The sequence below is a fragment of the Mytilus galloprovincialis genome, chromosome 10, assembly GCF_965363235.1.
Source record: "Mytilus galloprovincialis chromosome 10, xbMytGall1.hap1.1, whole genome shotgun sequence".
NCBI classification, from domain to species: domain Eukaryota; kingdom Metazoa; phylum Mollusca; class Bivalvia; order Mytilida; family Mytilidae; genus Mytilus; species Mytilus galloprovincialis.
Window position 1 is genome coordinate 2,979,067 of NC_134847.1, and position 25,042 is coordinate 3,004,108.

Consider the following 25,042-nt stretch of genomic DNA (forward strand, 5'->3'; position numbering starts at 1 on the left):
ACAATTATGTCTTGGAAGAATTGAAAAATGGGCCTCTGAAAATGGCTTCAAAATTTCTACTTCAAACACGGTTGTGATGCAGTTTTGTAACAAAAGGAAATTGCATCTTGACCCAGAACTCACCTTGTACGGAAACCCAATTCAAAAGACGTTTACGTTAATACGTGTTTATTCAATACAGATATGTATCATTGTTGACTTCTATTCAAGTCATGCATTAGAAATATATTTATAACATCTCCTTATTTTATATCATCATGGATTTTTTGTCTAGTGGGTTATTAGTTATTTGAATTAAACAAGTTAAAGTATTTTCTACATTTTTGTTGACATTGTGAAAGTTTAGAGATCAAATACAATTATTTCCGCACTAGATAAAATTTCAAACAATCTGTTTTGCCTTGTTTGATTGCATGAATTGCCACCTTGTTACAAACATGACAACAATTCCTATGCCGCATAATCTGTATTCCCTTTGAATCTATTTCTTTTTATCAAAATATGCTTTTAATTGTTGTAGAAGACGATTTATCTCTTAAAACACGTGTATTGTTATCTTAAATGATAAGTATTTGGTGTTGATGACAAAATCTTTATTGTGCTAATTAAATATTGTTAACTACTTGCTTCACTCAGTGCGATGCAGAGCTTGACGTATTGAATTAACAACTGTCTAGTATTGCCGACTGTATATTGCATTATAGATGTCATTTAACTATGTGCATCATTTTAATTGCTTGCGAATTTATATATCTCCCTCTTCCTTCAAACGAAATAATTTGTTAATTCATGTTTCAAGTAAAATGCTGAAATAATTGATGACTGTACGGACCTATTGTCGTTATATTTAAGTCTGGTTTTCAAATAAACAAGTATTTGCAGGAGGAAGACTTAAACAAGAAAGAAATATCTACATGCAAATTGAGATTTATGTAAAACTACAATAATATGTCCTCCTAAGACAGCATAGCCAATGACTTTATAACACATGTTCCTTCTCAGTGAACCCTGAACTAAGCGTCAAAATTACAATTTGTTATTGCGAACCCTATGATAGTTTTCAATAGATTCATCTGCAAGTTACCTGTCGATTTAAACTTTTGTTAGTTCTATTGTCCCATCTAACAAATACAACAGGTATTGTTATCTGTATAGTTTATTCACCAGGACCTTTAAATTTCTTCTAGGAGAAATATATCACTCATTGATTAATTTACCTTACCAAAAAATTCTCTTTTTTTTTATTGAAATTTTTCTATAAACTCATATAAACTGTATGCAATATTGTATTCATTCAATATATCATGAATATATTTTCAATCTGTTTAATATAAAATCTGATTTAATAATAAAAAGTATATTTTAGACACATTTTTATTATTTTCCAATGAATTTGCATGTTTTTGTTGTTGTTAATTTATAGACTATGTTTATGAAGACATTAATTTTAAAATAATAATATTCAAATTTTTATTTATCAAACACACAAAAATATTGAATATTTGATCAGAAATCAACTTTTAATTTTTAAATCAGTATTAATATTGAACACATTAAAAAACGAGTTTTTGGTATTGAATAAATACAACACCATATGCAGTTTTGTGAGTCCTTTCTTAGTATTGGTATAAGTATTTTTTCATCATTGACAGTTCAATTTTTTGTTCAGGTAAATTAATCAATGAGTGATAGATTTCTCTTGGAAGAAATTTAAAGGTCCTGGTGAATAAACTATACAGAGAACAATACCTGTTGTATTTGTTAGATGGGACAATAGAACTGCCAAAAGTTTAAATTGACAGGTAAATTGCAGGTGAATCTATGGAAAACTATCATAGGGTTCGCTATAATTAATTTTAAAATGTATTGCTAACAGCGAACATTTGTACTAAGTTTCAAATTGATGTGACCAAACTTGGAGGTGAACTCTATCATTACCAAAATTCTTAACATTAGAAAGTAATCATTTGGAACTATGACAGTTTCATTTTCAGTGAACCGTGTAACTGGGGTCAAAACCAACAATTGCAAAGCAACAATAAACGTTAACATTATGAACAATATACCTACAATGCAAATTGTTGTGGCCAAATCTATATAATAATCTACCTACCAAAACCTTAACCTGATATGGGATGGAATAACGGACAGAGGCACATAACAGAAAACTCTATCCGTTCATAAGATTGCTGTCGGGCATACACATTTAGGTTACAACAATATCAAGCTCCTCATTATTTCAGATAGTAATTACAAGTTTTCGTTTCTGCTTGGTTAGACATTCAGTAAATACATTTGTTTTCAATACTTTATTTTTATATATCATTGTAGAATTATCTCTTAATAATGAATTATAAATATACTTATAACATTTCCGTTAATAAGTACCATCATGTGACTTCAATGGATTGTTTGTCTAGTGGTTTATTTGTTATTTGAATTCAATAAGTATCAAAGTTCAAGTATTTTCTACAATTGTTTTAAAATTTGATTTGAATTCTATTTCATTCATTCATAAGAACATATACTTATCACATTTCCGTTTATAAGTACCACCATGTGACTTCAATGGATTGTTTGTCTAGTGGTTTATTTGTTATTTGAATCAAACAAGTATCAAAGTACAATTATTTTCTATTCAGTTATAGGACAAACGACAGATTTTAGGTTTTTTCAGCAAAATAGCCAAAATATTAACCAAGTAACAGCTTATTGAAAAATCATTTATTCAAACACTTGTTTATATGTCTTCACAGCAGGAAATCGTCGGATTACGCCAGTATTGTAGATGACTGACCAGAAATGACTGTGTTGTATGAATAGTAAAAATACTGTAATATAAAAATAGATGGTTTTTTTTTTTATCAGAAACAGCTAGTGGCAAACTTTTCTGACTTTTTAATTGGAAATGCTGACTTTCTAAAATTAACTTATTTTTCAAAATATTTTTTGGGTACTAGAAACATGAGAAGTTATCGAATTTAACATTCTCGTACCACATGCACATTTTCAAAAACAATAGTGTCAAAAACCCGAAAGATATAAAAATTTAGAAAGGATTAAAAAAAAAACATTACACATTTATTTATTTTTCACAAAAGAAAAACAAAATCTCGACAGTTTTGATATTTTACCCATTTACTATTTGTCTAGCCAGCAACTAAAGTTATCAAAGCTAGACATAACTATCCTTCGATGTTAGACGGATTTATATAAGTTCGTCCTATTTCCGAATCGCTGTATTTCTATTGTACAATGTGCACTTTTGAAAAAAAAATAATATGTTGTTAAAACTAAACTAATCCTTCTCTAGTCGGGTCGTCAACATTTAGATTCATTCTTTAGTTATTTTCTTTTTTAAAATGTCAGCATTTTTGTTAATCCTTCACGGAACTGACAGACGCTTCTTTTATACAATGACAGCATCTAAAGGATGATTTCCCTCTTTTTTTTCAATATTTTACTGTTATAAATTTTTTGGCTCTTATTTTATTATAAAACAATTATAAAACTAAATACTCCATGAATAGATAACTTAGCTGTATTTGGCAAAACATTTTAGAATGTCGGGTCCACAATACTCTTAAACTTATTTTGTCCTTTTAACTTTTTTTTTATTCGAGCGTCACTGGTGAGTCTTTTGTATCGATTTGTGACTATTGAACAGCGGTATACTATTGTTGCCTTTATTCTTACCCATCCATCCGACTCTCTAATCTCTACCAGCAAGGAGTCTGATCAGAGGTTTTAATATCTTGAATGGATTAATTGACACCAATAACATGTGCAGTTTGATATCTCCTAAATTGTAGGAGGACATTTGGGGTTTTCCTATAAATGAACAATTGTTTTGCCTTTGTGAAAGTTCTGAAATCAAACACATTTATTTTCGCAACAGTTAAAGTTCAAACAATCTGTTTTGCATTGTTTAATTGCGTTAATTGCAGCGATGTTAAAAACATGACAACAATTTATGTGCTAAAAAATGTGTATTCCCCTAGAACCTATTTCTCTCTAGCAAAAAGTCCTTGTAGTTGTTTAAGTAGACAACGAATACAATGAAATACATGTATTTGTTATATTCAATGTTTAGTATGTGGAGTTGATTACGGATCCTTTAATCCTTTACTGTGCATGTTTTTAACATCTTGATTGACTCGGTGCGATGTAAAGCACGAGATATTTAATATACAACCGTATAGCTGACTGTATGCTGCACTCTAGTTGTTTTTTAATTATTTTTGTCATTTCATTAATGTCAAGTTGATTTATATATATATCCCTCTTTTATCAAACGTAATAATTTGTTTAGTTTATAATTCAAGTAAAACGCTGAAATAATTGATGACTGTGCATGTTGTCATGATTTTTAAATCTTAATATTAAATTAAACAATTACTTAAATGACAGAAAAATCTACATGCAAATACAATATGTCCCCCGAAGACACCATAGCCCATGACATCATCATAAAATCGTGTTCAGTGAACTGTGTACTAAGCGGCAACATTGTAATTTGTAAAATAATGTTTAAGCTAACAATGAACATTTGTGCTTAGTTTAAAATTGATGCGACCAAACTTTATAGTTACCTATCATAATCAAAATCGTTAAGTTTTGCCAAGTAATTTCAGAGGAGAAGATTTTGGTAAAAGTAAAGGACACCGGACGACGACACGGATGATGCCAGACGATCGACACATTGTGATCATAGAAGTTCACTTGGCTCATATTTTTTCTTCTATTCAACATTTTTTTCTCTATCTAGAAAGGTTTTGCAAAAGACGAAATGTTTTATCGAAACGCCATGAATACAGATTTTCTTTGAAAGACGAACCCAAATGTTAGTTATGTAAGCACAATAAATTATCCTCTAAGAATTCTGTATTTTTTTCTTCCTTATTCATGAACGTCTTGAACTCGATTTTTCTCACAAATTTCACTTGTCGTGAATAGTAACACAAGTATTTATGTATTTCTCTGTCCTGAGTGTTCTTGCATTTATTTTTACTGTATTCCTATTATGTAATGTTGTCATTTTAGCGGTAAATTTAACATTGCCATAAAGCGCGAGGTTTGGGTAGCCACAAAACCAGGTTCTTAAAATGTCCTGTACCAAGTCAGGAATATGGTTGTTGTTATCTAATAGTTCGTTTCTGTGTATGTTGCATTGTCCTTTGTTTTTTGTTGCACTTCAGTGTTTCTGCTGTTTCGTTGTTTTCCTCTTTAAGTTGATGTGTTTCCCTCGGTTTTAGTTCGTTAGCCGGATTTGTTTTCTCTCAACCGATTTATAACTTTTGAACAGCGGTAAACTACTGTTGCCTTTATTTAGTAGTAGGATAGGAAATCCTTTCCTTCAAGAATTAGTGTACCTTTTTTGTCCGTATTTCTATAATCGATTACATCGATTACAAATGTTAACTTTACACTATTCTATCAACAGAAAATCATTTGATCCAATTGTTAAAATTCATATTTGTTATATTAAGGCAAGTAAACATAATTTGATTATTGTGATAATGATTATGACGGGCTGCGTAACGTCCAGCCCCAAATTAATTGATTTCACGACAAGAACATGTTAATGTTATATGAATATTAACCCTGCATTGTAATAGCGCTGAGCTGGATTTTATTGTGCTAGTTCACAAGGACACATTTTTCTGACTGCGAGCCGATCAATCTTTGTTCTTTCTCCTAAATGCCGCATGCTATAATGAGGTGTAGCTACAAATACCAATTTTAAAGTGGTTGATTTCGATCAATCGGAGTTCAAATCCACGGCTTCCCGCACTCAAGGCAATCACGCTAGCACAATACACGTTTTATAAACAACATTTGTTTTTTTTTTTTTCACTACAATCAAAAAGCATATATTTATTAAAATTTCTTAACAACAAAATCATTCAAGGCAAGTATGTGAAAAACACACAACTCATTAACAAACAACTTGCAATCGAATTGTGTAACATCCAATATATAAATGAGAACACCTGATTGATTATACCTTAAGTGGATTATAATGATTATAAACGACTAGCATATTGTGCAATACTATCTAAATCACTAGCATTTAATTTGTAATACAAGTAGATAATCACTTCCCATCAATACTATGAAAAACTAAAGAGAAACACAATTATTGGTCAACAAATTGTCTCCATTAAGTAATTTTCTCAATTATATATAATCTGTAAACAAATAAAGACAAACTCCTATAGTTCTTCATTTATAATGAAGTATCCCTTAATCATGTTTCGTTTTAAGCCAGAACGAGACAGGTGAAATAAATCAAGTATTAATCAACAAAGAATTTAACAAACTATGCTTTCGATACTGATTCAAATTACAAACTGGAATGATATGATTTGGTAACAGAAAGATAGTAAAATTCATCGAATTAAAAAAAAAAAGAAAGGTCCTTCAAAAGGTAACAACAAGTATAAACATTAACAAATAACAATATACACAGATGTGTTGATCGACCATGAGAATGTAACTCACTATATTATAACTGCATTGATGCAACTCGAATTATTAACCTATGCAAAATATATCAACCTAAAATTTGTTGTCAAAGTATTCAGGCCAATATTGTATAATTCTCGTTTCGTATCAGACATGGTTTTGGTAGGAAAGTAGTTGAAATATTTTCTTTTTAGAGAGTTGACATGCATTTTTGCCTGATTTTCGGAACGTTCAAACACCTCTTATCATAATTAAAATCGTTAAACATTATTTTGCTTTTGACAAGAAAAATGAATCTTTTTTATATGTGGCATTATCTTCTTGAGATATAAGTGAAGGACCCCAAGTTATATTTTGATTTCTCCCTTGATCCAAAAACAGGTGAACAAGTGCCTAAGGAAAACATTTTGAATATGTATGTTATATATATATTTCAAGAGATACTTGACAAAAACACAAGTTATATTCAGTGTATAACATGAACATACAAATGCTTACAGAATTCTTCGGCTTTGAAAAAGAACACACAAAAAAAAAAAAAATATAATACATGTTTGAAATTAAAGCGTTTAATAAGTATTTATACTTCATCAAATATTTTCTAATTCACATGTGAATCTTTGGAAAGATAATGAGAATACACATTATACACAATGAATTCAGAATGACAGGAAATGTTTCTTTATACCGTGGATACATTACCAAAGGAAAACTCCATGAACAATATTCTTTTCTCAACCCACAACAATGTTATGATTGCCATATACAAAGTATCATTATACATTATATACGTGGTTGTTAAGTGTTGGTTTTAGAGTAAGAATCCTCTTTAGGTGTCTGTACTTACATGATATATAATATGAATTAGTTTCTCCTGTCAATATAAATTCCCTTTAATATAATATACTCTTCTAAACCTCAATGAACAATATAACGAGGGTGACATATGTAGCAGGACTGACTGACCTTTCGTAAGTATCATCGTGAAATTGCTGAGTCTTTTTTCTTTATATGTTGTGTTTTGTAGACTTATGTCAAATATGCATTCAATAAAAGAAGTAAGCATACATCTGCAATGACTTTTGTGCTCATAAAATGTTGTTCTTGATAACAATTTATAAGGTACTTCTAAAATCAAAAGTGAGCAAAGATAAAGTAGACTCTCAGCGTATTATTGACAGTACTACTGACATCATGATTGTATTTGCAAAAAAAAACAAGAGTCAGCACGGTTACCCACACTTTTTTTCAAATTGTTAAAACAGTTGTATCGCTTTAAATTCAGACCCCCATCTACCTTAAAGCAGAGTGTAAGTTACATCGTGGTAGTAGTACTGACACCATATTTATTTGTAATATAAGGAAACAAATGGTATTCGTATCTTGTGTAATGGCAGTAAATATGAAACGGCTTAAATTTATAATATATTATTCTGTACTAGTAGACAATAAAGACTGGATAGAAAAAACTACATGCTTTATAAACAAAAATGGCCTTTTTTGGTCATGTAGCTCTTGTATAGTTGGAAAAACAAATTATAATTCATGAACTCGTCATTTTTGGTGGATTTTGAATGGGTATGCCATGAGATAAAGCGTTCAACTTAATACATATTATCCAGGGATGTACATGAATAATTCATCAAAATCAACCATTAACGAAAAAAGCACTTTCCATATTCCAGGGAAATTTCTTCCATATCAAATATAAATATCCAAAAAATCTACAGAAAGACTCATAACAAACTTTGACACAACATCAGACCTGACGTAATTAAAAAGGTAATTGCAATTACCTGAAATTAATTACAAAGAACGTATTTCAATGTTATGTGTAATTCAGCATATTTTCAATTACATGAAATTGAAAGTAATTAATTATATGGCTTTGTTGCCATGAAATTACTTTCTATAAATTTAGGTATTTGAACAACATGAGGTAAAACTCTTAAGAAAAATATCACAGTATAAGACACTTGTCTTGTTATTTGTTCTTTCCGTTTTCTTTCATTCCATATCTTGATCCTTTTTTTTTTGTTTCTGTTTATCCTATTAATCATTTGGCTGCTACAGACACTGACAATACATAAGATAGGTAGTCATTGATTAAATAAATGTGGTATAAAAAGGTCAGATTATAATTTTGATTACTAGTAAATGGGAAAAAAGAAGCAAAGGATATCAAAGGGACATGCAAACTCACAAGTCGAAAATAAACTGACAACGCAATGGCTAAAATAGAAACACAAACACAATGAAACACCATTAAAAACTGGTGATGTCAGTTGCTCCGGAAGGGTAAGCAGATCCTGCTCCACATATGGTACTCGTCGTGTTGCTTAAGTAAAAACTCGGTGATATGTCTAATTCATAAGGTTACATTTAGGGGAAGGGGACAAGATTGTAGAAAAGTTCCCGATATCAATATTTGTAATAAAACAATGGCAAACATGTTACTGTAGCCCATGCCAGAAATATCAATAAATCATTATATTTCCTTGAAACATGATAAGCTGGAAGATCAAATTTTCCTGTCTTCTTCAATTATTCATCTATTAAATCATTCTCAAACTTGATCAATTCTTCGTTTGTTTTACAGTGACTTAATGGTTTGTGTGCAGTAACTTGATTGTTTGTGTAATAGTGACTTGGTGGTTTGTAAAACAGCGACTTGATGGTTTGTGTAACAGTGAGTTGATGGTTTGAGTAACAGTGAGTTGATTGTTTGTTTAACAGTGATTTGATTGTTTGTTTTACAGTGACTGGCTTGTTTGTGTTACAATGACTTGATTGTTTGTGTTAAAATAAAATTGAGAATGAAAACAGGGAATGTGTCTAAAAACAACAACCCGACCAAAGAGCAGAAAACAGCATAAGGCCACCAAAGGGTCTTCAACACAGTGAAAAATCCCTAAAATGGAGGCGGGCCTCATCGGGCCCATATAACAAATGTGTACTTGTTCAGTGAAAATGGACAGCACATTAAACTTCAAAACATATAAATGAACTAAGATTAAAAAACAACAATTTACAAGACTAACAGAGGCCCCGGGCTCATGACTTGGGGCAGGCGCAAAATGGCGACGGGGTTAACCATATGTTGGCAGATCTCATGCGCCCCCCCCCCCTATTCCTCTAGCCAATGTAGAACAAACAAACACACATCGTATTGATAGTAAAACTCAGTTTAAAAAAGGTCCGATGTCAGAATAGGTAACAAAAGAAACTAAGCAAAATGAAAATGATACATAAATTTACAAAGGACTACTAAACGGGTGTCATTCGGTTTATCGAGAGAAATTATCATGAAAAAAACTGACGATGGTCAGGTATTACGATTGACTCGTGAAAGCTCTGGTATAGGATCGTGATGGAAATCTAATCGGGAAGACATATTAAAAATATTTAAAAGTATATTGTTTTTAAAAAACTACAAAAAGGCAGAATGTCCTCGACATTTCAATGACATTGAAAATGTGAACAAACATGATTTTTTTCATAATTCGAATGACTAAACAACTTTTCTAAAACAAAAGTCATTCCATTTGGATGAATCAAATGGTTCTCAAAGTTATTTTATGTGAGCATAATCAGAAACTTTGTAAACAAAGAAATATTTACACAAAATTGATATTTTTGATCGTGAAAGATCACCTACCACTTTTTGAAGATCCTAAAAAGGATCGTAAAAGATCTGATGCTACGAAGACGTTTGAATCATTCTTCAATTATATGATAGTTTATGTTTGTTATTGGCATAGACAAAAACAAGATTTGCATGTCCGACCTGGATCTCTTTTGTTGGTGAATAGGGCTGTAATCGTGCAATGCCATTGGATCTAATTATCTCTCCTGTTTCGTAGCGAGTACAATTAAATTTTATACTATCCACCAATGTGCGTATATTGTTTTTATCCTGCAATTTACAACCGGCACTTAAATGTTAAAATCCATTAATCTCTAATTTTTCAAAGAAATCGAAATGGTTTAAACGTGGACCACAACGATGACCCCTCAGTGAACTGTTCCACAAAAATAAATATCGACATTATCGCTTGCTCAAGATATAAGTGGGATAACAAGAGATTTTATTTGTACAAGTTCAAATAATGCAAAAAATTATTTGTGAACATGTTATTTGTATAATAGTTTGCTGATTGCAGGATAAAAATTGTTGATTGTCATGTGAACTACTCACTTATCAAGAATTATGGATTTACTTGTGCATATGGGATCCTATTTTTAATATGTCCGTCAAACAGGATTCACCTGACCTCGACCGTGCCTCATTTCATGGATCAAGGTTTGGTTTTGTGGTCAAGTCCGTATCGCGGATTCGTTAAGCTATAGGGTAACTGTATTTGATGTAAGTTATATTTGTAAGCTGTACATGTTCGACTAGAAAGGTTTCAACTAATCTTGAACTCATTTGATCATGCATCACTGGGCAATGTTTATTTGATGAGGTTTGGTCTTTTGCTTATATACCTGTATGCTATAGGGCCACTGTGTGTATGGTGTATATGTCTGATTGCATGTTTCATATATGACGTTGACCTAATTTTCATGGTCCATAGGTTTTTGTTCAGTATTCATGGTTTTGTCAATTTATAAGATACTAAAAGCAATAGTTCAATTGTATTTGATATATTGAATGATAGTAAGATGTCTATGTCTGGATGTCGGTCAGGGTTCATAATTATGCTTCCGACCTTATGTTCCGAATTTTTTGGCCAAACATACTTTAGTTTCCAAAGTACTGTAAGCATCAGAACCACTATATTTGGTGAGTTGTTTGTACCGGTCTGTATGGCATGGTTCATCTAACCTTGACCCTTTTGTGATGGATCATTGATAACCTTAAGCGTATGTGACACTTCTAGTAAAACCCTTAATATTACAGACGTTTAACATATATACCATCATAAGTAAAGCAGACGAGACATTTCAGCATTTGCGCTCTGGTATTCTTTAGTCTGTAATATATAGTTATATTATTTGCAATCATTCCACATCTGCTACGTTGTATATACAGATACATAAAACTTAATAAAGTACTGTAACACATAATTTTGGTTATCGTTCAATCTCAAATTGTTAAAGAAATATGCTGTTTTCGCTATTATATATGGTACATGGTTAACTTTTTGTGTTTAAACGTTGCATACCCATATTATTGGCTAAATAGTGACGATTAGTAGATAGGTCTGCTTGATTTGTACTAGACCGAATCTCAGAGCTGAATTTTTCACACGCGAACTGAAAAAGGTATGATATCGCTGGACATGCCAATGCAGATTCAGTAAAAGTTGTAACAATTGAGAATAAAACTTAATCGGTTAAATTACAGTTCAATCTGGGCATCCTAGTCGTAAAGCTATTGTGAAAAGACGGAACAATTAATTATGATAATTAGAAATAACGTTATCTTTGTACCTTTTTAGTTTGTTTCAGGACAGCCACGAAATAACAATAACTTTGTCAATATTGTCATACTATGTATTCACAAACGACACTTCACGTAACTGAAAGTAACAACCCTTACAAAAACAATTGCGTACACATGCATATATGTCCAAGGCGGATGCATTTAAAGATACATATATACATTCACTTTTCGACAATTTATGCCCGTGGAGGTTCTTCTTATTTGGAAAGCAACTTATTTAAATACGTTTTCACATATTTGTTTTACTTTCGAGATAAAGTGTTGAATTAAAAAAAAAAATGAAAGCTTTAATGTTCGTTATACGCTTCAACCAGTTGCAAGTATATCAATTGATAAAAGAAATATTGTTTTCTGATAAGACAGTCTGGTCACGCCTTATCTTTCACGATCTAAATAATGCGTTGCCTAATCTTTTCCGATCAAGTTTGATGAAGAATCAACAACATTCAAGGTTTTCATAAACAAATGAACGGTTTAAAGGGAAAAGCATACTTTTATTTCACTGTACTATCGGACACACCAAAGATTAAGTTTCCAATATATCATGATATATTGGAATGTGACCATTATAGGTACACAAAGCGTGTTTTTTAATGAATCCCATAGACATGTATTGCGCTTTTTTCGTTTTCTTGTAATGTACTGCATATTTTCTTTATCTTGATGCACAGTATTGTTGAGAAATTTGAATCATTTGACAAACATATTTTTTTTCGGATTTGTTCCTCGTTTTTAAAATTCAGCAATTTTATCACAGATTTTGAAGTAAAATTTACATCTAATTACATGCACGATCCGATACGAAATCTTTCACGATCCAATCGCAATGCTTGACCACCGTTAGGTATTCTTTCACGATCCTTTTTTTCGATAAACCGAATGACACCCGTGTACTAGCAGATACTGACATGCCAACTCTAGGCCTCAGTTAAACTGATTGAAAGATTATGTCTTCATTATATAAAAATCAAGCTCAATCCCTCCCGTTATCATACCATCATAAAATATATGAGAAGAACATAACTCTTTATATGAGGAAGGCGCTACCTTTAATGCCAGCTTTATACTAAGACTATACTATATCCTATATATTGATTGGTTGTTGGTTGTTTAACGTCCAGTGGCAAATATTTCATGTCTGTTCAGGACGAATGTCCTAGGTTACATAAACATATAGTTTTTGTCTAAAATAAAATTATAAGTTCAGATGGAAAATGTTTAGGGAATGATTATTGAACTTCATAAGGCAGGAGGGGGTTATGGTATTTTTCCTAAAAATATAGATTCCTACACTGCAACAAGTGCATTACGATATTTCTCCACTCGAGACAGTTAAATTTTATTATTTAAAGCGCGAGGCTTGCCGAGCTCTTTAAATAACTAAAATTTAACTCTCGAGAGTGGAGAAATATCGTAATACACGAGTTATAGTGTCGGAATCTGTTTCTCTAATGATTTTTATCCTTCTTTTTCAAAAAATCTCAGAAACTTATGTTCTTTATATGCGACGTCATCAGGCATTGCCGCCTTTTTTCATGGCGTCACAATAGGAAAATTCAGAAGAAAAAAAAAACATTTAGACGTCATAATCAAATTTCGACTAATCATTTGCCGAGAACAGATTTTTCACTAGTGAGGAGAAATATTTTTCTCACACCGGTCAGGAAATGTGAAAATAGCACAAAAATTAGAGAAAGTATATTCTTATTCCCAAATTGATGGGGAAAAAATCTGTTCAAGCAGAGGACAAAACAAATAATTTGAATCCAGATCTTCACCAAAAATGATTTTATCTTTCAGATATGCAAAATAAATCTAACTTTTATATATCTAAAAATATTTAAAACTTCCCAATCCGCACAGGTAAGTCTATACACAGTAGATTTTTGGGTGATAATACGACTGTATTTGCCAATTTGTTATGATAAACCTTAATACTAGTGTTAAATTTTGACTAAATAATTTTAATTGATAGCGATGAAGGGGTTCAGTGAAAAAATCAGACTCGAACGAAAAACCACTCATATTCCTGATCATCTTCAGTTTGTTAGTTCTACATCAATTTCATGTCCTAATTCAGAGTCAGTTTTATGACATTTCTTGCATATTTTTTTTTTGTTAGCTCACTTTTCAAGTTTAATATGACAGCAAAATAAAATTGAGAATGGAAATGGGAAATACAAGCATGTCAAAAATTTGCTTTCGAGTAACGCTTAATAGTTGTTTTCAACACATTTAGTTTCAAGACGATAACTTTAGTATAAGTGAGTATATATAGATGCAACAAATACTGATTTGGCAGGAGATGCACACAAAATAGGATGTTTTAATTATGTTATCTGTAATTTCTGCATGTTTCCTATGATGTGTACTTCTTCACAATGTTGACATGAGTATCATGATAAAGAAAATATATTTGGTAAGTATATTCACAATTGGCATGCGCCAGTGCGAGGCAAAAGGATCTTCTTTCCCTTTAATTCCTAAAATTGCACATGATTTTATTTCTCACAGAAACACATGAGTTATTTGGTAAATAAAATACTTGTCATTGTTTAAAACTATCAGTAATAAAAATTAAGTTTAGCCTTTTTGAATGTTTCACTGATTGTGTGAGAATTTTAACAGAAAATGTATAAAACACTTGATGAAATTGCAGCAGCATTATCTGCAGAATTATTGATAACTTTCCTCACTATACTACATATTCACAAGGATATACAGATGGGTGCGGTCCTAACCTTGACAAAAGTTAACTTAGAGTTAACTTGTTGACTGCTTTCTAAGTTAACTTGGGAATTTTTAAGCAGTCAAGCAAGTTAACTTCGTCGTTGGTGGACCAGACCTACGGTCTGCTTTTTTAGGACTGCTGCAGACCTATCGACAAGTCTGCTCCAGACCAGACCTGTGGACAAGTCTGCTTTTGACCAGTCCTGAGGACAGGTCTGCCCCAGACCAGACCTGTGGACAAGTCTGCTTTTGACCAGTCCTAAGGACAGGTCTGCCTCAGACCAGACCTGTGGACAGGTCTGCTCCTGACCAGACCTGAGGACAGGTCTGCTTTTGACCAGACCTGTGGACAAGTCTGCTATTGACCAGACCTGAGGACAGGTCTGCTTATGACAGATTATCGTTATAAGAGTTTTCATATCAGACTTGAGCTTTCATTAAAATATGTGAACAACATTCGCATTGTTTTTCCACAGATATCATTTATTATTTACTCGCTAGACTCTACTAGATATTATACAAGTGCTTTCTTTTATTTGATATACATGTATTTTTATATAAATAAAAAATGGCTATACGATCACACAGAGTTTTTTTTTATTAGAAGGCGGATAGAAAGGTTATCCAACGCATCGGAACAATATTCTTATATCACGGGATATCGACAACATTGTCTACGTTACTTCGTTCCCCGTTGTTTACCTGTCCCTTCCTAAATTTTACTTTATGCATAAATTTATACTTGCATGGATATTTCATTGATATTCAACTTGTTTGCATTGGATTTACTATTCTATTTCCCGCAGAATATTCTAACAGAAATTGTACAGTGTCCGTAAGCATACGATGTGGTAAAACTATCAACAATCTCGTCAAATTCGTCAGATTTATCGAGAAATTTGTCATTGCCGATATTTATATGGGACGTCATAAAATTATACTCAATGCGCACTTTAATGAAATAGTTGCCACTTGACGTTTAACTATAAACAAAATCAATCAACCGACATAATAGATTCCAAGAAGAGAACCTCGTATACTTTTTTTTTATTAAATCATTGTAAATAGTACAAATGAATTCAGACATGTCAGTGTTGGTACTTTGATGATGTGGCATAATAGTTTTACACGTACACCATCATGAACTCCTATATATGATGTGACTGTTATTATAAATAAAGAGATGAAATTCTGACATTCTCAATTTATTCAGAATATTTTTTGCATTAATGGTTTTCCAATATTATTGATTACGTGTACATTTACGGTCCTACTAAAATGTGAACAGGAGCGCGAGGAGAAGACATTAAGGCGCTCGGTACAATGGTATTCGGGTATATAGATTTGCAAATAAAAGTGCACATATGATCAGTTTTGGTCAAATAGTTTTGTTTTCCAAGTCAGCATGAGGTATTAAAACTACTGAAATTTTGTTACGTATCAATATTTTGAATAAAAGGAGGACACGCTGGTATCCTAAATTTATGCGAACAAAAATTTGTTGTTATTAAATTGCAATATTGCTGTCCATTGTCATGATTATATTATACAATGATTCCTGACATAAAAAATATGGCTGATTAATACTAAGCGGGTACGTCATGGTGTATATAGATTTACAAATTAAAGTGCACATATGGTCAGTTTTGGTAATGCGGTCAAATAATTTTGTTGTACGAGTCAGCTGGAGGTATCAAAACTACTGAAATTTTGTTACGTATCAATATTTTGAATAAAATGAGGACATGCTGGTATCCTAAATTTATGTGAACAAAAATTTGTTGTTATTATATTGCAATATTGCTGTCCATTGTCATGATTGTATTATACATTGATTCTGGCATAAAAAATATGGCTGATTAACTATGCGGGTATATAGATTTACAAATTAAAGTGCACAAATGGTCAGTTTTGGTGGATGCAGTCAAATAATTTTGTTGTACAAGTCAACTGGAGGTATCAAAACTACTGAAATTTTGTTATGATCAATATTTTGAATAAAATGAGGACATGCTGGTATCCTAAATTTATGCGAACAAAAATTTGTTGTTATTATATTGCAATATTGCTGTCCATTGTCATGATTGTATTATACATTGAATCCTGACATAAAAAATATGGCTGATTTACTATGCGGGTATATAGATTTACAAATTAAAGTGCATATATGGTAAGTTTTGGTGGATGCGGTCAAATAATTTTGTTGTACAAGTCAACTGGAGGCATTAAAACTACTGAAATTTTGTTACGTATCAGTATTTTAAGTTAAAAGAGGACATGCTGGCACCCTTAATTTAGGTGAACAAAAATTTGTTGTTATTATATTGCAATATTGCTGTCCATTGTCATGATTGTATTATACATTGAATCCTGACATTAAAAATAAGGCTGATTTACTATGCTGGTATATAGATTTACAATTTAAAGTTCACATATGGTCAGTTTTGGTAATGTGGTCAAATAATTTTGTTGTACAAGTCAGCTGGAGGTATCAAAACTACTGAAATTTTGTTACATATCAATATTTTGAATAAAATGAGGACATGCTGGTATCCTAAATTTATGCGAACCAAAATTTTTTGTTATTATATTGCAATTTTGCTGTCCATTGTCATGATTGTATTATACATTGAATCCTGACATCAAAAATGTGGCTGATTTACTATGCAGGTATATAGATTTACAAATTAAAGTGCACATATGGTCAGTTTTGGTGGATGCGGTCAAATAATTTTGTTGTACAAGTCAACTGGAGGTATCAAAACTACTGAAATTTTGTTACGTATCAGTATTTTAAGTAAAAAGAGGACATGCTGGTATCCTAAATTTATGCGAACCAAAATTTTTTGTTATTATATTGCAATTTTGCTGTCCATTGTCATTATTGTATTATACATTGAATCCTGACATAAAAAATATGGCTGATTAACGATGCGGGTATATAGATTTACAAATTAAAGTGCACATATGGTCAGTTTTGGTGGATGCGGTCAAATAATTTTGTTGTACAAGTCAACTGGAGGTATCAAAACTACTGACATTTTGTTACGTTTCAATATTTTGAATAAAATGAGGACATGCTGGTATCCTATAGCTAAATTTATGCAAACAAAAATTTGTTGTTATTATATTGCAATATTGCTGTCCATTGTCATGATTGTATTATACATTGAATCCTGACATAAAAAATATGGCTGATTTACTATGCGGGTATATAGATTTACAAATTAAAGTGCATATATGGTCAGTTTTGGTGGATGCGGTCAAATAATTTTGTTGTACAAGTCAACTGGAGGCATCAAAACTACTGAAATTTTGTTACGTATCAGTATTTTGAGTAAAAAGAAGACATGCTGGCACCCTTAATTTAGGCGAACAAAAATTTTTTGTTATTATATTGCAATATTGCTGTCCAATGTCATGATTGTATTATACATTGAATCCTGACATTAAAAATAAGGCTGATTTACTATGCTGGTATATATAATAGATTTACAATTTAAAGTTCACATATGGTCAGTTTTGGTAATGCGGTCAAATAATTTTGTTGTACAAGTCAGCTGGAGGTATCAAAACTACTGAAATTTTGTTACGTATCAAAATTTTGAATAAAATGAGGACATGCTGGTATCCTAAATTTATGCGAACCAAAATTTTTTGTTATTATATTGCAATTTTGCTGTCCATTGTCATGATTGTATTATACATTGAATCCTGACATAAAAAATATTGCTGATTTACTATGCGGGTATATAGATTTACAAATTAAAGTGCATATATGGTCAGTTTTGGTGGATGCGGTCAAATAATTTTGTTGTACAAGTCAACTGGAGGCATCAAAACTACTGAAATTTTGTTACGTATCAGTATTTTGAGTAAAAAGAAGACATGCTGGCACCCTTAATTTAGGCGAACAAAAAATTGTAGTCATTATTTAAATGAATTAAACTATTGCTGATTGTGGCTGCATAGTTCAAGGATGTATAACTAACAAGGACGTATACACCTAACATCAAATATACTTCTTTTCAAAAATATACATAATATGATTGAATTTGATCTCGGAATATATATATATATTCAGTGCCTGTTATCATTGTAACCGAGATCGTTTTTATAATAGATAGATTGTCAGATCACAGATAAATTTGTGTTACGTTCTGTGCGTACTTATTTTCAATTATTTGTGTTTAATCCTGTTCATAAAACGGAAGTATTAATTTTCAAATTACTTTATTTTCGATGTTTCTACTGCGAAACAAAGATATTAGAAATATTTTTTTTTAAATCAACGAAGAGCGGTCCTGGTTACAAGTTAACTTAGTGTTGACCAGACCAGTCAAAAGTTAACTTGGGAACAGGTCTGGTTTTGATCGGATTTGTTCAAGCAGAAGTTAACTTTGTGGCACGACCGGTTTCCAAGTTAACTTAGGTTAACTTTATGACAGGACTGGTTCCGAAGTTAACTTATGTTAACTTATGACAGGACTGGTTCGAAGTTAACTTATATCAATAGCGGACCTGTTTCCAAGTTAACTTTTTGGCAGACATAAAAACAGTCCTAGGTCCAAGTCCGCTTTTCAAGTTAACTAGATTTTGGTCCTAGGACTGGTCAGAGCAGTCCTACATTCGGTCACAGGTTAACTTTGACCAGTCCAAATGACTGGTTATCAAGTTAACTTGCTGTACAGGTTAGGAGTGCACCCATCTGTAACTAACATATTGTCCATACTATTCTGATCTGAGTTTTTATTCATACATATATTGGCATGGCTGGTGCTGTTCCAAGTTGTCTTCTTTTTCTGTTTCTTTTGAAGTATTTGTTTAACCTGTTCAGTCAGTATAAAGTGTTACAATTCTTATTTAGACGCAACACATAAATAGTGACCAAAAAGGTACTGCTTTCACATGAGAGAAGCTAGGGAAAAAAATAAATGTACACATTTTCAATATTTTTGTAGGACTTGATACTATCAATATCATATAAAATTAAGGAGATATGTAGTTAGAGACCTCTGCTGAATAGAAATGTTTGGGTTCACCTGGTACCTGTTTTCAAATTAGTTCATATTAAAGTTTGAAGGGTCCCAAATTAAAATATGTTTGATTTCAACTGACATAAAAAAAATCGGAGTTTTTTATATGAAATTTACATCTGTGGTCGTATCAGGCTGTGCATGGTGAAGCATTTTATTGCCTTTAGGTTTGTACTTTTTTTTATTTTGGTCATGACAATAAATTTGTAGTTCTGTTGTGAAGTTGCTAACATGAGAGTATCCAAAATCCACCTATATTGCCAGTTTTTTTCACCGACTTTTTTTTATGAACCAGACAAAAGTTTATTCTGTGCTTATTTTTTAGACTATCCTTGTTTACAATATAGTTACACCAATTTAATTTTGAGTCCATGCAGAGTCATAGAAAAATGGGTATCAACTGACCTCCAAACAATCCATGATTCTGTAATGAGGTCAGTACCCAAATTCTATACATCATTACATGTTATTTCAAATCCTTAAAACTGGAATATAAACAGATGCTTTGTTTTATTTCTTCAAATATTCAAGCATACGATATATACACAGTTTGTACTTAAATATACTACTCAGACTCAAGGCTTCAAGTCTCCTTTTATGATTAAACTTAGAGAGAGAAAACAAAACAGTTTCCATCTCCTGGGACTGTATCTGATAAAGTGATCTACACAATATACATGTATGTGACATAATCAATGAAAAGATTTGTTGAGAGTTTGCCAAAGGAAGTCATGAAAATAAATTTGTAGCATTGAAGTTGCTAACATGAGAGTACCCAAATTGCACCTATATTGTCAGTTTTGTAACCAACTTTTTTTAAGAACCAGACAGACTGTGAATTATAGGGGGGAGGGGGGGGGGGGTCATTAAAGTTTTGAATTCGTCTGTGGGCTACATGACTTACCGTGATCACATTCAACAGTATAACCAACGTCATTATCACTGTTTTTTTATATTGGGAATTATGTGGCAGGTGAACCAGTCATGGTCAACCAGTGCACCGGAGTTTATCCCTCATGCCGCATGGCCATTACAAAAAAAAATATCGAAAAGTATTGCTTGCAGAGGTTTTTTTCTGTGTTCCCATGGCTGGACGGAACTTTTACGCTAAATATGTAATCATTAATTATGATTTTGTGACTTTTAAATGAAGTACCTGTGATTATTAAGGAACTTTGTTTTGACCTCACTGATAATGGAAAAATGAAGCAGACGAAACATGGCGGCATATGTTGTTGTCCAAACTTCGGTAATTTCCGTGGTACAATAAAATTTAAATAAACTTCACAAGTTACCAAAATTTCTGAATTCTTGTTTTTGTAAACAAATAAAGAGATTTAACGAGAGTGACGAAACTTTTCAGATGGGTCGTGTAGAGAGAGTTATCGTTCTTTATTCCAAAACGATGCTTCTACCATAAGTGCCAGCTAAAGCTGGCATATCATGCTAACAACTGGTTTTAAGATACATGTGCTTACTTCCGATGCAAAGACCCTATGATTGAATCAATATTAATAACAAAATATGCCATCTTTAATGACTTGACAACAGAATTGTAACTATATTACTTTTTGATAACTCTGTTTAAAGGTTTGGTTAGCTTTTGAGTTGATTGCCAACATTTTGTGCTTTGTATATAATATTACCATAAAAGATTGAATGTGAGATACCTAAATGTATAAGATGTTAGCATGTTGATTTATATTTAAGAATGATGTCTTTGTACCGATGACAAAATTTAGTAAATGTTTTGACTAGTTTGTGATATCGGAAACAGTGTGTTTCTTAAAATTTTTCAGTAATACGAAGATTTATTTCGTTAAAATCAAATACGTTGTTAGATACACGAGCGAATCGAACGAGTTGAGATATTTAAACATCATAAGATGGCGATAAGGGAACGTCACCATCTAAACATGGATTATAATTAACAATAGGAAATGAAAAATCATCTCTTTTATCGTAAATTTTAAAAAGCATTAAAGATATAAATATCAAGATCCGGGAAAGAGCAATGTTCATTGGTAGTATTAGCTATATCTAAAGTCAGTTCAGCAGAATAAATATCTCTAATGTACATACTGAAGTCGTCATTATTGAGAGCTAATATATAGATCCACAAAATAAAGTGTTATTAAATATTTGTATCAGATGTTGATGCTTTGTTTGATAGTATTGTCGACACTTGGATGTTAGTGTTACAGTGACTTGATTGTTAGTGTGATAGTAACCTTCTTATTAGCGTTTCAGTGACTTAACTGTGTGTGTTATAGTGAGATTATTGTTTGAATTTCAGTGGCTTGATTGTTTGTGTCACAGTGACATGAATGTTTGTGTTACAATGCTTTACTTCTTTGTGTTACAATGACTTGATTGTTTGTGTTATTCTGACTTGGTGATTTGTCATACAGTGACTTTATTGTTTGTGTGACAGTGACATCGATTGTTGACAAGATTGTTTGTGTAATAGTGACCTGATGTTTAGTGCGACAGTCGGTTGATTGTTTCTTTTATAGTAACATGTTTGTTTGTGTTTCAGTGGCTTGATTGTTTGTGTCACAGGGACTTTAATGTTTATGTTACAATGAATTGATTGTTTGTGTTACAGTGCCTTGGTGGTTTGTGCAATTGTAACTTGATTTATTGTGTGTCATTGACATCGATTGTCTTTCAATGACTTGATTATTGACATGGCTGTTTGTACTTGCATTACTTTATTATTTGTGTCTCAATAACTTGATTGTTAGTGGTATAGTGATTTGATTCTGAGTGTTACAGTGACTTGATTGTGTGTGTTCCAGTGGCTTGAGTGTTTGTGTTACAGTAACTTGAAGGTTTGTGTCACAGTGACTCGATTGTTTGTGTTATATTGATTTTTCTGGTATGTTTCCTGTGACTTGATTGTATGTAGTGTAGTGACTTGATATGGTGTGTTATAATGACTTGATTGTTAATGTTACGGTAACTTGATCGTTTGTGTTACAGTTACTGGATCGTTTGTGTTACAGTAACTTGATTGTTTTGTTATTGTGACTTGATTGTTTTGTTATAGTGACTTGATTATTTTGTTATAGTGACTTGATTATTTGTGTTACAGTGAATTGATTGCTTGTTCTACAGTGACTTGATTACTTATGTTACAGTGACTTCACTGTTTGTGTTACAGTGATTTTGGTGTTTGTGTTACAAGACTTGATTATTGGTGTTATAATGACTCGATTGTTTGTGTTACAATGACTTGATTATTTGTGTTACAGTGATTTGGGTGTTTGTGTTACAATGACTCGATTGTTTGTGTTAAAGTGATGTGGGTGTTTGTGTTACAGGGATTTGGGTGTTTGTGTTACAATGACTTGATTGTTTGTGTTACAGTGAATTGATTGTTTGTGTTACAGTGAATTGATTGTTTGTGTTAAAGTGATGTGGGTGTTTGTGTTACAGTGATTTGGGTGTTTGTGTTACAATGACTTGATTGTTTGTGTTACAGTGAATTGATTGTTTGTGTTACAGTGAATTGATTGTTTGTGTTACAGTGACTTGTTGTTTGTGTTACAGGGACTTGATTGTTTGTGTTACAGGGACTTGTTGTTTGTGTTACAGGGACTTGATTGTTTGTGTTACAGTGACTTGATTGTTTGTGTTACAGTGACTTCATATTTGTGTTACAGTGATTTGGGTGTTTGTGTTACAATGACTTGATTGTTTGTGTTACAGTGAATTGATTGTTTGTGTTACAGTGAATTGATTGTTTGTGTTACATTGACTTGTTGTTTGTGTTACAGGGACTTGATTGTTTGTGTTACAGGGACTTGTTGTTTGTGTTACAGGGACTTGATTGTTTGTGTTACAGTGACTTGATTGTTTGTGTTACAGTGACTTGATTGTTTGTGTTACAGTGACTTGATATTTTTGTTACAGTGACTTGATTGTTTGTGTTACAGTGACTTGTTGTTTGTGTTGCAGTGACTTGATTGTTTGTGTTACAGTGACTTGATATTTTGTGTTACAGTGACTTGATTGTTTGTGTTACAGTGACTTGATATTTGTGTTACAGTGACTTGATATTTTGTGTTACAGTGACTTGATTGTTTGTGTTACAGTAACTTGTTATTTGTAATACAGTGACTTGATATTTGTGTTACAGTGACTTGATTGTTTGTGTTACAGTGACTTGATTGTTTGTGTTACAGGGACTTGTTGTTTGTGTTACAGTGACTTGATTGTTTGTGTTACAGTGATTTAATTGTTTGTGTTACAGTGACTTGATTGTTTGTGTTACAGTGATTTGGTTGTGTGTGTTACAGTGATTTGGTTGTTTGTGTTACAGTGACTTGATTGTTTGTGTTACAGTGACTTGCTTGTTTGTGTTGCAGGGACTTGTTGTTTGTGTTACAGGGACTTGTTGTTTGTGTTACAGTGACTTGATTGTTTGTGTTACAGTGATTTGGTTGTGTGTGTTACAGTGACTTGATTGTTTGTGTTACAGGGACTTGTTACAGTGACTTGCTTATTTGTGTTACAGTGACTTGATTGTTTGTGGTACAGGGACTTGTCGTTTGTGTTACAGGGACTTGTTGTTTGTGTTACAGTGACTTGATTGTTTGTGTTACAGTGACTTGATTGTTTGTGTTACAGTGACTTGATTGTTTGTGTTACAGTGATTTGGTTGTGTGTGTTACAGTGACTTGATTGTTTGTGTTACAGTGACTTGATTGTTTGTGTTACAGTGAATTGATTGTGTGTGTTACAGCGACTTGATTGTTTGTGTTACAGTGATTTGATTGTTTGTGTTACAGTGACTTGATTGTTTTTGTTACAGTGATTTGGTTGTGTGTGTTACAGTGATTCGATTGTTTGTGTTACAAGGACTTGATTGTTTGTGTTACAGGGACTTGATTGTTTGTGTTACAGGGACTTGTTGTTTGTGTTACAGTGACTTGATTGTTTGTGTTACAGTGATTTGGTTGTTTGTTTTACAGTGATTTGGTTGTGTGTGTTACAGGGACTTGTTGTTTGTGTTACAGTGACTTGATTGTTTGTGTTACAGTGACTTGGTTGTTTGTTTTACAGTGGTTTGGTTGTGTGTGTTACAGTGATTAGGGTGTTTGTGTTACAATGATTTGGTTGTTTGTGTTACAGTGATTTGGTTGTGTGTGTTACAGTGATTTGGTTGTTTGTGTTACAGTAATTTGGTTGTTTGTTTTACAGTGATTTGGTTGTGTGTGTTACAGTGATTTGATTGTTTGTGTTACAGTGACTTGTTGTTTGTGTTACAGTGATTTGGTTGTTTGTGTTACAGTGACTTGATTGTTTGTGTTACAGGGACTTGATTGTTTGTGTTACAGTGACTTGTTATTTG